The sequence below is a fragment of the Physella acuta genome, unplaced genomic scaffold (assembly GCF_028476545.2).
Source record: "Physella acuta isolate Inbredline_101_S28 unplaced genomic scaffold, ASM2847654v3 ptg001296l, whole genome shotgun sequence".
Classification (NCBI taxonomy): Eukaryota; Metazoa; Mollusca; class Gastropoda; family Physidae; genus Physella; species Physella acuta.
The window spans coordinates 1-10266 of NW_026732811.1; the positions used below are offsets into that span (position 1 = coordinate 1).

The following is a 10266-nucleotide window of genomic DNA, read 5'->3' on the forward strand; positions in this document are numbered from 1 at the left end:
GGCAGTTGTTATGTTAATCACTTGGTCAATAGAAATTATTGAGGAATAATGATGAGAGATATGGCTACATATTTTTTATATATAGCTTTGGTGAATTTCAATATCGTGGTTAATAGAGCCAATATCAAGAGAACAAAAAGGTCTGATCTTGACAAAGCAATATCTAGCGCATATATATATATATATATATATATATATATATATATATATATATATATATATATATATATATATATATATATATATATATATATATAATTTTTTACGGGGGGGTGACACATTAAGTGCCGCACCGGGTGGACACCCACCACGCTACGCCACTGCTATATATATATATATATATATATATATATATATATATATATATATATATATATATATATATATAATATATATATATCATGCGCGGTTAAATCGTCTGTGTAATGGTACTTAAGTACCTCAGTGAGCTATTTGGTTTACCAGGATACAGATGCAAATAGTAGGGATGGCAGGTGTTTGATTAACTGATACTCAAGCTATGCTCGCTGTGCTAATGATATGATACACCCATTCACTGCTAATAATTGCCGCCGTGTGTTTTTGCAGGGTGTTTCTGTAAATTGCAACACCTGTCGGTAATTAGATTGCATGTCCCCGTTACAGAGCGCTATTTTTAGGGCGTAGGCTTATTGCTAGTCATGACAGCGAGCGGGGCTGGCTTTAGCGCCATTGATAAAAATCAGATGAACTGCTTGGCTGAGCGTTGCACAGGCTACACAGTATCATAGAAATAGATGTCTATCAGTCTCATGGAGATAGTGGCGCCAACAGTCCAAGTGACACCCGACACTGATTTACCGTTATTAGTTTTCCCTTGAGCATATATGAATATATATAGGCCTATATATATATATATATATATATATATATATATATATATATATATATATATATATATATATATAGCGAGGGGGGGGCGGGGGGGGGGGGACATATGTCCCCGGGCGCCGACCTTAGGGGGGGGCGCCAAATTGAAAGTTTGAGGGGGGATGCAAATGAAAAGTTCGAGAGGGGGTGCAAATCGAAAGTTTGAGGGGGGGGGGGGGTGCAAATGAAAAAAAGTTCACAAATGGTGAAACCAGAGTTTCTTCAGAATTTCTTCGCCCCCCCCCCCCCTCCCGCGTCTTCCCGAAGAAAGTCTAACCACCCCCCCTCCCCCAACCCCCCGAACGAAATGGAATTTATATAGAAAATATATTACCTTACCTGTATCCGTTGCCCGGTTAATTATTAAGTCCATCTCCCCCCCCCCCCCCCCCCCCAGCCCCCAAACAAAAATGGGAATTTATATAGAAAATATATACTTTTCCAGTATCCGCGCCCCGGTTAATTATTAGTCCACCCCCCTCCCCCCCCCCCCCAGAAAATATTATGTGCCCAAGTGCCCCCCCCCCCCCCCGGAGAAAACAGTCTGAAAGAAACACTCTGTGACTCTCTACACTGCATACAAACTTGCTGCTTTGTGAAGTTACTTCTTAACTTTTTCAGAAGTGCATTTTTACAGTACGGAAAGAAACTTTAGCACTAAAGTAAACACACCTTAGAAAATCCTACTGAAATTAAAAACTAAATTGAAATTTGCGAAGAAATACCACGTCTATTTTTCTCAACAACATTTTTTTTTTAATCTTACCTCATACTATCAATTTTTCTCAATAAAAATAGTGAGTCTATTAGCTGCAATTATTTACTGTCAGAAACACAATTAATGTACGTCTAGACTAGGTTTTTTTTTTATTATTAAGGTAATCCGACTCGCGGATAAAAAGGATATTTAAAATGCGAAGTTTTTTTCGAGCGTACAAGTTGGATTGTTGGTTGAATAGATAAGAGAGCCGACCCGCTGCGTATCATACGCCGCTATTTAGTTGTTTTTTTTTCTACTTTTCAGTAATTTATCATTTGTGAATTCGACAGTACCAATGCTGCCATTGAAAATATTTGCTTAAAAACACTACCCCCCCCCCCCCCCCCCACGTGAAAGCAGCCTCCTCTTAGTTACCTCCTCTAAGTTTAAAATCGTTTCAAACTAAATTATCTGCCCCTAATAGCCGTCACCAAACCCGTCTCTGTATGTAAACAGAGTGAACACAACTCACCAGTCAATGTGGGGGCGGGGTGGGGGTGGTTGTGATATTGATATAGAGGAAGAGAGGGGACTGTAAGGCGAGGTTGCAGCTTGTTTTCTAACGGCTCGAAGAAGAGAATAATAATATAGATAACAATGAAAATTTAATTATATTTTTTAATGTTGCTTCTGTGTGCTGGGGTTGCTTGTCTGGGTAGATAATTTGTAGGATGATAGAAAAGCATTGGACCGTAACAATATAAGGCAGGGGCGTAGGTAGGATTTGTCATCAATGGACTAGGGTGGGAAATTGAATAGTGAAATATATATATATATATATATATATATATATATATATATATATATATATATATATATTCTCTTTACACTATAAATATATATGTATATGTTTATTTTGTATTTCTATGTAATGTACATACATATCCCCTTTACATTCAAATGCGTATATGATTATGTATGTTATGTGTATACATATGAAAATGCATTTTTAATTTTTAAATATACATGACTGTGATGTGAGTGTATGTCTAAATACGTCTGCGTCTGTGAATATATATTCTACATCAGGTGGGAATAACTTACCCCCCCCCCCACCCCCCCCCCCCCACCCCCCCTCGCTTCCTTCTCCTACTTTAATTACAACATCCTGTCTAGGTTTTGTAAAGCCTGCGTTGTATAAATGAATTACACTGCAAGCATCCTACGGCTGTTCCCATCTCTTGCGATGAAAATAGAAGCAGCAGACAGTTCTAGATAAGGGTAACAATAGGGCTATAGCTGTTCGCTGGATGGTGACATTAATCTAGATAAACGGCTACAAAACTAAGTGCAACAAACAATCCGAAAAGAAGACCGCAACGCAAGCAGTGGCGTAGCTAGGGAGGGCAGGTGGGGCGGCCGCCCCGGGCGCCGACCCTAAGGAGGCGCCAAAAGGGATAGAAAAATTAATTGAAAAGCTCATTTTAAGCTGAAATATTAAATTATATAAGTCAAAGTTACGAAAATAAACGACTTCAAGGCTTTGATTTTTATTTTTTTCTGTATCAATTTTGTGGCACCGAAATAGAGAATCTAAAGGGATAGTAACTGGTAAGAAGATCCACAAACCTTTCCAATTTACTTATTTATTTACTTTTTTGGGAGGGGGGCGCTTTCCAAAGGAGGGGGGGGGGACGATTTTTCAAAGACAGGAATAACTATTAATAGAATGGGAGGGAGGGGCACAAAAATGTATATTCCGCCCCGGGCGCCTGAATCGGTCGCTACGCCTCTGAACGCGAGCTGTATTAAATACACATTTTTCTTTATCTAAGTGGGATGTTTCATTCACTAACAAACACACAACTCAAAAAGTAATTCATCCGTGAAAACGAAATTCTAATAAAAGTTTTGCCCTTCTTGAAATGGTATTCAAGATTGAACGGCTTTTGAAAACCCTGTCGTTTCTTCTTGAATAACAGAAACCCTTGCGGGGATTCCCAAACAGAGAAATAAGAACTCTTCGCGGTAGGAGTCGATAGTTTGCCAACTCAAGGGAAGCAACGCTGCATAATATACCAGAAGGTCGTGGGAAATTCCATCAAAATAAAAAAGCTACTGCTAAATAAACTCCTGGCACAAGGGCGGCCTAGAAGCAGGGGCATCGCTTGGTCGGGTGTCACCCAGTGCGGAATTTCGTGGTGTCACCCCCCCTCCCTCCCCCAAAGTAAAAAGTATATATATATATATATATATATATATATATATATATATATGTGTGTGTGTGTGTGTGTGTGTGTATGTGTGTGTGTGGCGTGTGTGTGTAATACCCTGCCCTTTTGCAATAAATGTTTGTTAATTTGTACTTAAAAGACTAATTAACTTTAATTAATCACTAATGGATCTGACAAAAAAGTCATTTTTCTTTTGTACTTTTTGCAATTTTTTGCCTTGGTGCCACCCCCCCCCCCCCCCCCCCCCAAATGGTGTCACCCGGTGCGGTCCGAACCCTCCGCCCCGCCCTCGCTACGCCTCTACTTAGAGGATGTACGAGGCAAGATATACGTTGATTTTTATATTTTGAACATACATACATGAATCTTTCACATTTGAGTTGAGTTTTTTTTTAGTCATCTGTTGGGGGGGGGGGGGGGGGGAGGGGGGGGGGGCTGCCCATGGCACGTCTAGGACTCACCCCTTGCGAGATGAAACGGTGGGGGGGGGAATATTAATTAGCCTATATTAAACACTGCACGACCTAAGCGTTAGAGCGGTAGGCACACACTTTTAATTTGTCAATGTTTTTAACAATGATTTATCATTAAATGTGTGTAAACTAGTCTACCTTTTTGAACATTAGTATTTCTTTTTATCTACTAGTAGGTAGTAATGGATGTTGGGCAAATATGCCTAATAGATCGGAAATAACACAAAACCATTCAAATAAAAAAAACACGAATAATATTCAGAATCATAAAATCATAAGAATTCAGTACAAAGATTAGTTAAAATATCATTGACAAATCATGCAAGTCAGGATGGCCGAGTGGTCTAAGGCGCTGCGTTCAGGTCGCAGTCTACTTCTGTAGGCGTGGGTTCAAATCCCACTTCTGACAAACATTTAATCTTTTTTAATTTGTCAATGTTTTTAACAATGATTTATCATTAAATGTGTGTAAACTAGTCTACCTTTTTGAACATTAGTATTTCTTTTTATCTACTAGTAGGTAGTAATGGATGTTGGGCAAATATGCCTAATAGATCGGAAATAACACAAAACCATTCAAATAAAAAAAACACGAATAATATTCAGCCTCATAAAATCCTAAGAATTCAGTACAAAGATTAGTTAAAATATCATTGACAAATCATGCAAGTCAGGATGGCCGAGTGGTCTAAGGCGCTGCGTTCAGGTCGCAGTCTACTTCTGTAGGCGTGGGTTCAAATCCCACTTCTGACAAACATTTAATCTTTTTTAATTTGTCAATGTTTTTAACAATGATTTATCATTAAATGTGTGTAAACTAGTCTACCTTTTTTAACATTAGTATTTCTTTTTATCTATAGTAGGTAGTAATGGATGTTGGGCAAATATGCCTAATAGATCGGAAATAACACAAAACCATTCAAATAAAAAAAACACGAATAATATTCAGCCTCATAAAATCATAAGAATTCAGTACAAAGATTAGTTAAAATATCATTGACAAATCATGCAAGTCAGGATGGTCGAGTGGTCTAAGGCGCTGCGTTCAGGTCGCAGTCTACTTCTGTAGGCGTGGGTTCAAATCCCACTTCTGACAAACATTTAATCTTTTTTTAATTTGTCAATGTTTTTAACAATGATTTATCATTAAATGTGTGTAAACTAGTCTACCTTTTTGAACATTAGTATTTCTTTTTATCTACTAGTAGGTAGTAATGGATGTTGGGCAAATATGCCTAATAGATCGGAAATAACACAAAACCATTCAAATAAAAAAACACGAATAATATTCAGCCTCATTAAATCATAAGAATTCAGTACAAAGATTAGTTAAAATATCATTGACAAATCATGAAAGTCAGGATGGCCGAGTGGTCTAAGGCGCTGCGTTCAGGTCGCAGTCTACTTCTGTAGGCGTGGGTTCAAATCCCACTTCTGACAAACATTTAATCTTTTTTAATTTGTCAATGTTTTTAACAATGATTTATCATTAAATGTGTGTAAACTAGTCTACCTTTTTGAACATTAGTATTTCTTTTTATCTACTAGTAGGTAGTAATGGATGTTGGGCAAATATGCCTAATAGATCGGAAATAACACAAAACCATTCAAATAAAAAAACACGAATAATATTCAGAATCATAAAATCATAAGAATTCAGTACAAAGATTAGTTAAAATATCATTGACAAATCATGCAAGTCAGGATGGCCGAGTGGTCTAAGGCGTCGCGTTCAGGTCGCAGTCTACTTCTGTAAGCGTGAGTTCAAATCCCACTTCTGACAAACATTTAATCTTTTTTTAATTTGTCAATGTTTTTAACAATGATTTATCATTAAATGTGTGTAAACTAGTCTACCTTTTTGAACATTAGTATTTCTTTTTATCTACTAGTAGGTAGTAATGGATGTTGGGCAAATATGCCTAATAGATCGGAAATAACACAAAACCATTCAAATAAAAAAACACGAATAATATTCAGCCTCATAAAATCATAAGAATTCTGTACAAAGATTAGTTAAAATATCATTGACAAATCATGCAAGTCAGGATGGCCGAGTGGTCTAAGGCGCTGCGTTCAGGTCGCAGTCTACTTCTGTAGGCGTGGGTTCAAATCCCACTTCTGACAAACATTTAATCTTTTTTAATTTGTCAATGTTTTTAACAATGATTTATCATTAAATGTGTGTAAACTAGTCTACCTTTTTGAACATTAGTATTTCTTTTTATCTACTAGTAGGTAGTAATGGATGTTGGGCAAATATGCCTAATAGATCGGAAATAACACAAAACCATTCAAATAAAAAAACACGAATAATATTCAGCCTCATAAAATCATAAGAATTCAGTACAAAGATTAGTTAAAATATCATTGACAAATCATGCAAGTCAGGATGGCCGAGTGGTCTAAGGCGCTGCGTTCAGGTCGCAGTCTACTTCTGTAGGCGTGGGTTCAAATCCCACTTCTGACAAACATTTAATCTTTTTTAATTTGTCAATGTTTTTAACAATGATTTATCATTAAATGTGTGTAAACTAGTCTACCTTTTTGAACATTAGTATTTCTTTTTATCTACTAGTAGGTAGTAATGGATGTTGGGCAAATATGCCTAATAGATCGGAAATAACACAAAACCATTCAAATAAAAAAACACGAATAATATTCAGCCTCATTAAATCATAAGAATTCAGTACAAAGATTAGTTAAAATATCATTGACAAATCATGAAAGTCAGGATGGCCGAGTGGTCTAAGGCGCTGCGTTCAGGTCGCAGTCTACTTCTGTAGGCGTGGGTTCAAATCCCACTTCTGACAAACATTTAATCTTTTTTAATTTGTCAATGTTTTTAACAATGATTTATCATTAAATGTGTGTAAACTAGTCTACCTTTTTGAACATTAGTATTTCTTTTTATCTACTAGTAGGTAGTAATGGATGTTGGGCAAATATGCCTAATAGATCGGAAATAACACAAAACCATTCAAATAAAAAAACACGAATAATATTCAGCCTCATAAAATCCTAAGAATTCAGTACAAAGATTAGTTAAAATATCATTGACAAATCATGCAAGTCAGGATGGCCGAGTGGTCTAAGGCGCTGCGTTCAGGTCGCAGTCTACTTCTGTAGGCGTGGGTTCAATTCCCACTTCTGACAAACATTTAATCTTTTTTAATTTGTCAATGTTTTTAACAATGATTTATCATTAAATGTGTGTAAACTAGTCTACCGTTTTTAACATTAGTATTTCTTTTTATCTACTAGTAGGTAGTAATGGATGTTGGGCAAATATGCCTAATAGATCGGAAATAACACAAAACCATTCAAATAAAAAAAACACGAATAATATTCAGCCTCATAAAATCATAAGAATTCAGTTCAAAGATTAGTTAAAATATCATTGACAAATCATGCAAGTCAGGATGGCCGAGTGGTCTAAGGCGCTGCGTTCAGGTCGCAGTCTACTTCTGTAGGCGTGGGTTCAAATCCCACTTCTGACAAACATTTAATCTTTTTTTAATTTGTCAATGTTTTTAACAATGATTTATCATTAAATGTGTGTAAACTAGTCTACCTTTTTGAACATTAGTATTTCTTTTTATCTACTAGTAGGTAGTAATGGATGTTGGGCAAATATGCCTAATAGATCGGAAATAACACAAAACCATTCAAATAAAAAAACACGAATAATATTCAGCCTCATAAAATCATAAGAATTCAGTACAAAGATTAGTTAAAATATCATTGACAAATCATGCAAGTCAGGATGGCCGAGTGGTCAATGTTTTTAACAATGATTTATCATTAAATGTGTGTAAACTAGTCTACCTTTTTGAACATTAGTATTTCTTTTTATCTACTAGTAGGTAGTAATGGATGTTGGGCAAATATGCCTAATAGATCGGAAATAACACAAAACCATTCAAATAAAAAAACACGAATAATATTCAGCCTCATTAAATCATAAGAATTCAGTACAAAGATTAGTTAAAATATCATTGACAAATCATGAAAGTCAGGATGGCCGAGTGGTCTAAGGCGCTGCGTTCAGGTCGCAGTCTACTTCTGTAGGCGTGGGTTCAAATCCCACTTCTGACAAACATTTAATCTTTTTTAATTTGTCAATGTTTTTAACAATGATTTATCATTAAATGTGTGTAAACTAGTCTACCTTTTTGAACATTAGTATTTCTTTTTATCTACTAGTAGGTAGTAATGGATGTTGGGCAAATATGCCTAATAGATCGGAAATAACACAAAACCATTCAAATAAAAAAACACGAATAATATTCAGCCTCATAAAATCCTAAGAATTCAGTACAAATATTAGTTAAAATATCATTGACAAATCATGCTAGTCAGGATGGCCGAGTGGTCTAAGGCGCTGCGTTCAGGTCGCAGTCTACTTCTGTAGGCGTGGGTTCAAATCCCACTTCTGACAAACATTTAATCTTTTTTAATTTGTCAATGTTTTTAACAATGATTTATCATTAAATGTGTGTAAACTAGTCTACCTTTTTGAACATTAGTATTTCTTTTTATCTACTAGTAGGTAGTAATGGATGTTGGGCAAATATGCCTAATAGATCGGAAATAACACAAAACCATTCAAATAAAAAAAACACGAATAATATTCAGCTTCATAAAATCCTAAGAATTCAGTACAAAGATTAGTTAAAATATCATTGACAAATCATGCAAGTCAGGATGGCCGAGTGGTCTAAGGCGCTGCGTTCAGGTCGCAGTCTACTTCTGTAGGCGTGGGTTCAAATCCCACTTCTGACAAACATTTAATCTTTTTTAATTTGTCAATGTTTTTAACAATGATTTATCATTAAATGTGTGTAAACTAGTCTACCTTTTTTAACATTAGTATTTCTTTTTATCTACTAGTAGGTAGTAATGGATGTTGGGCAAATATGCCTAATAGATCGGAAATAACACAAAACCATTCAAATAAAAAAAACACGAATAATATTCAGCCTCATAAAATCATAAGAATTCAGTACAAAGATAACTTAAAATATCATTGGCAAATCATGAAAGTCAGGATGGCCGAGTGGTCTAAGGCGCTGCGTTCAGGTCGCAGTCTACTTCTGTAGGCGTGGGTTCAAATCTCACTTCTGACAAACATTTAATCTTTTTTAATTTGTCAATGTTTTTAACAATGATTTATCATTAAATGTGTGTAAACTAGTCTACCTTTTTGAACATTAGTATTTCTTTTTATCTACTAGTAGGTAGTAATGGATGTTGGGCAAATATGCCTAATAGATCGGAAATAACACAAAACCATTCAAATAAAAAAAAACACGAATAATATTCAGCCTCATAAAATCCTAAGAATTCAGTACAAAGATTAGTTAAAATATCATTGACAAATCATGCAAGTCAGGATGGCCGAGTGGTCTAAGGCGCTGCGTTCAGGTCGCAGTCTACTTCTGTAGGCGTGGGTTCAAATCCCACTTCTGACAAATGTATGATTTTTTAAGTATTTTATTTTTAATATTGCTTTTAACGTTGATTTACCATTAAATAATATGTTATATGCTTTCTTGCGCTTGCGTACTTTATTACTATGTCGTGTTGTCGCTCTGTCGTATATGAACTGTCTCCGGCTACTAGATTTAGTTATATCGTTCACACGGTTAAAATCCGGTCGCAAATCATATGAGTCGGGTGTGTGTCTTAACCACCGTCGAATCCCTGAAACTGGCTCGCTGAATTCCTTGGGTTCGATCGAACACAGCTTTAGTAGCTCTGTTATAAGTTTTAACATAAACACATGAACATTTTAAAATTAAAATATTCAGCCTATTTGAAACGGAAGATTGCCTTATTTTACGAAATTTTGACTACTACTATAATAAACGTTAAAATAATTAGCTTCTACTGTTTTACTACAGTATGTCAATTGTTTATTAGATCCATGTAAAAGATTTAGGCCCTA

At 35.7% G+C, this 10266-nt stretch overlaps 14 non-coding genes across 14 annotated transcripts; all 14 read left to right on the top strand.

Annotated features, from left to right (window-relative positions):
• Positions 1-4641: 4641 nt before the first annotated feature.
• Trnal-cag (transfer RNA leucine (anticodon CAG)) lies at positions 4642-4725 on the top strand. The gene has a single exon. It is a non-coding gene; the product is annotated as a tRNA-Leu (tRNA).
• Positions 4726-4985: 260 nt separating this feature from the next.
• Positions 4986-5069, top strand: Trnal-cag (transfer RNA leucine (anticodon CAG)). The gene has a single exon. It is a non-coding gene; the product is annotated as a tRNA-Leu (tRNA).
• Positions 5070-5328: 259 nt separating this feature from the next.
• Positions 5329-5412, top strand: Trnal-cag (transfer RNA leucine (anticodon CAG)). Its single transcript has one exon. It is a non-coding gene; the product is annotated as a tRNA-Leu (tRNA).
• A 260-nt stretch (positions 5413-5672) lies between these two features.
• Trnal-cag (transfer RNA leucine (anticodon CAG)) lies at positions 5673-5756 on the top strand. The gene has a single exon. It is a non-coding gene; the product is annotated as a tRNA-Leu (tRNA).
• Positions 5757-6359: 603 nt separating this feature from the next.
• Positions 6360-6443, top strand: Trnal-cag (transfer RNA leucine (anticodon CAG)). Its single transcript has one exon. It is a non-coding gene; the product is annotated as a tRNA-Leu (tRNA).
• A 259-nt stretch (positions 6444-6702) lies between these two features.
• On the top strand, positions 6703-6786 carry Trnal-cag (transfer RNA leucine (anticodon CAG)). The gene has a single exon. It is a non-coding gene; the product is annotated as a tRNA-Leu (tRNA).
• Positions 6787-7045: 259 nt separating this feature from the next.
• Trnal-cag (transfer RNA leucine (anticodon CAG)) lies at positions 7046-7129 on the top strand. The gene has a single exon. It is a non-coding gene; the product is annotated as a tRNA-Leu (tRNA).
• Positions 7130-7388: 259 nt separating this feature from the next.
• Positions 7389-7472, top strand: Trnal-cag (transfer RNA leucine (anticodon CAG)). The gene has a single exon. It is a non-coding gene; the product is annotated as a tRNA-Leu (tRNA).
• A 260-nt stretch (positions 7473-7732) lies between these two features.
• Positions 7733-7816, top strand: Trnal-cag (transfer RNA leucine (anticodon CAG)). The gene has a single exon. It is a non-coding gene; the product is annotated as a tRNA-Leu (tRNA).
• Positions 7817-8330: 514 nt separating this feature from the next.
• Positions 8331-8414, top strand: Trnal-cag (transfer RNA leucine (anticodon CAG)). The gene has a single exon. It is a non-coding gene; the product is annotated as a tRNA-Leu (tRNA).
• A 259-nt stretch (positions 8415-8673) lies between these two features.
• Trnal-cag (transfer RNA leucine (anticodon CAG)) lies at positions 8674-8757 on the top strand. The gene has a single exon. It is a non-coding gene; the product is annotated as a tRNA-Leu (tRNA).
• A 260-nt stretch (positions 8758-9017) lies between these two features.
• On the top strand, positions 9018-9101 carry Trnal-cag (transfer RNA leucine (anticodon CAG)). The gene has a single exon. It is a non-coding gene; the product is annotated as a tRNA-Leu (tRNA).
• Positions 9102-9361: 260 nt separating this feature from the next.
• Positions 9362-9445, top strand: Trnal-cag (transfer RNA leucine (anticodon CAG)). Its single transcript has one exon. It is a non-coding gene; the product is annotated as a tRNA-Leu (tRNA).
• Positions 9446-9706: 261 nt separating this feature from the next.
• Trnal-cag (transfer RNA leucine (anticodon CAG)) lies at positions 9707-9790 on the top strand. The gene has a single exon. It is a non-coding gene; the product is annotated as a tRNA-Leu (tRNA).
• Positions 9791-10266: the final 476 nt, after the last annotated feature.